The sequence below is a fragment of the Tenrec ecaudatus genome, chromosome 13 (assembly GCF_050624435.1).
Source record: "Tenrec ecaudatus isolate mTenEca1 chromosome 13, mTenEca1.hap1, whole genome shotgun sequence".
Classification (NCBI taxonomy): Eukaryota; Metazoa; Chordata; class Mammalia; order Afrosoricida; family Tenrecidae; genus Tenrec; species Tenrec ecaudatus.
The window spans coordinates 103,670,684-103,673,531 of NC_134542.1; the positions used below are offsets into that span (position 1 = coordinate 103,670,684).

The 2,848-nt window shown below is 44.9% G+C and overlaps 1 pseudogene; it reads right to left on the minus strand.

Annotated features, from left to right (window-relative positions):
* Window positions 1–1,549: 1,549 nt before the first annotated feature.
* On the minus strand, window positions 1,550–2,617 carry LOC142424173 (cofilin-1 pseudogene; annotated as a pseudogene).
* Window positions 2,618–2,848: the final 231 nt, after the last annotated feature.

Sequence of the window (2,848 nt, forward strand, 5' to 3'; positions counted from 1 at the left end):
TGAGCACATGGTTTTCAGAAAGGCTATGGATGACAGTGGAAGCCCAAATCCATTTTCAGGATCCACACATAGACTAAGCCTCTGGTGAATAAGCCCATAGTCAAGGGATGATAACAGCCCTGTTATCAGACAGAGAGCTTTGTAAAGAATTATGACAGATGAAGTTAGGTTAAAATGTAATATCTTATCATTTGATCTTCCTTTTGACCCATTTTAAATTTATTTCAGTTTTTAAAAAAGTGAAGGGGAAATCTGCGTGGGTCAAGACTCCAATGCATTCCTTCAGACCACAGACCAGGGATGTGAACTGTGTGGCTGCCGTGCATTGGGAAGCGTATGACTGCAGGAGCATTGAGGTTAAAATTCAGCATCTCATCATTTGATCTCCCTTTTGATTTATTTTACATTTATTCTAATTTTTAATATTTTCTGCTTACCCAAAACCCATCTGTAGGCAACTGGACATCCCCTTACAGAAGGGTCTCTGGGAGGAGGTGAGCCAGTCAGGATGCGGTGTAGCAATGATGGAACATACAACTTTCCTCTAGTTCTTGAATGCTTCCTCCACCCCCACTATCATGATCCCAATTCTACCTTACAAAACCAACTAGACCAGAGGATGTACACAGGCACAGATAGGAACTGGCAATGCAGGTAATCCAGGACAGGTGAACTCCTCAGGACCAATAATGTGAGTAATGATGCCAGGAGGGTAAGGGAAAGGTGGGAAATAAAGGGGGAACCAATCACAATGATCTACATACAATCCACTCCCAGGGAGAAGGACAACAGAAAAGTGGGTGAAGGGAGACATCAGTCAGAATAAGACAAAAAAAGGTAATAGTTTATAAATTATCAAGTGTTCGTGACGGAGGGAGTGTGGGAGAGGAAGGGGGGAAATGAGGAGCTGATACCAAGGGCTCAAGTAGAAAGAAAATGTTTTGATAATGATGATGGCAACATATGTAAAAATGTGCTTGACACAATGGATGGATGGATGGATTGTGATAAGAGTTGTACGAGCCCCCAATAAAATGATTAAAAATAAAATAAAATAATTTATCTTGTTATGCTAACATATTTTCTGCTTTCTTTTTTATTAAGGTTTTTGTCTGTTTTACTTTGTTATTGTTGTTGGGTTATATATGTGTGTACATATAGCTATCTATACATATATTATCTATCTATCTATCTATCTATCTATCTATCTATCTATCTATCTATCTATCTATCTATCTATCTATCTATCCATGCCCAGCAAAGGTATTGCTGGGTTGTATGGGACTTCTATTGGTAGTGTCTTATGAATAACCATATTGCTCTCCACAATGGTTGTACATACTTACAAGCTAACTACAGTATCCTCCTATCTCTCTGTACCCTTTCCAGCATTTGTCATTCTTTCTTTTTTTGGAATTGGGCTATCATTTTGGATGTAAGGTTGATATCACATCATTGTTTTGATTTGTATCTCCTGAATTTCTGGTGATTATGAGCATTTCCTCATGTGTTTGTTAGCCATTCAAATCTTTTTTTTTTTAATTGTCTTCTCTCTTTTTTTAATTGAAGGTTTCTCGTAGGCCCAAACAAGTGGCTGTCAGTGACTGGAGGGGAGGGGAGTGGGGAGAGCAGCCGGAGCGGGGCGGGTCATCTTAATTTTCCACTCACACACAGTACTAAAGGAACAAGCACAGACTCACTACTGCAGTTAGAAGTTGGCAGCCTGGAAAAGGGGAGATGGGGAGTGGACGTTAATAAAAAAATACAACCCCCTTCCCCAACTGGGGGGACGGGGAGGGAACTTGGTCTGTTTCAACAAAGGAATCAAAGATCAGAAGCCATTTGGGAAGGCCAGAGCCGTCGGGTCGGAGGGAGGTGGGCTGGTCCAGGGGTTGGGGGGGCTGTTTGGCAACTGGGGCGAAGGGATTGCCCTCCCCCTGCTGGGGTCCCCCCAGCCTCTCCGGTCTGGCAGGAAGTGGGCAGCCTGCAGCCCCCGCAGGCAGGTCTGGGGCTGCCGGGTGCTCCTGGCAGGGGTGGAGGGGGCTCACAAGGGCTTGCCCTCCAGGGAGATGACGGCGCTGCCCCCCAGCTTCTCGGCCAGGGTGCAGCGGTCCTTAACCTCCTCGTAGCAGTTTGCTTGTAATTCATGTTTGATTCCCGTCAGCTTCTTCTTGATGGCATCCTTGGAGCTGGCGTAGATCATTTTGCTCTTAAGGGGTGCACACTCAGGAGCCCAGAAGATGAACACCAGGTCCTCCTTCTTGCTCTCCTTGGTCTCGTATCGTAGGTGGCGTCGTACAGAGCGTAGCGGCAGTCCTTGTCAGGCAGCATCTTGACAAAGGTGGCGTAGGGGTCATCCACCGTCTGGCCCACGTCCCCAACCAGGATCTCCTTGCCCTCCTCCAGGATGATGTTCTTCTTGTCCTCGCTCAGGCAGAAGAGCACGGCCTTCTTGACCTCCTCCGGTGTCGAGGACTTGCACACCTTCATGTCATTGAACACCTTGATCACTCCGTCGGAGACAGCCACACCAGAGGCCATGTTTCCGGAAGCGAGAAGAGTATGGCAGAGAGAGGAAGAGAAGATGGGAGCCGCTGCAGCTGCTGCCGGGACCCGACTAAACCTAGCCATTCAAATCTTATCCTGAAAAAGCATTTTTATTATTTCCATTTGAATATGGTTCTGTGCTAGTTAAAGAGTTGTATCTTAGTAAGCGTTATCTGCTTATCTTGGTATGCTCAGTTTATTTTGAATCAGCACTTCAGAATTTTGCTGAATTCCAAGAAAGAATGACATCTCTTCTAGTTTTATTGTTGCTTTTTCTAAAAAAATCTTTTATTATTTTAAG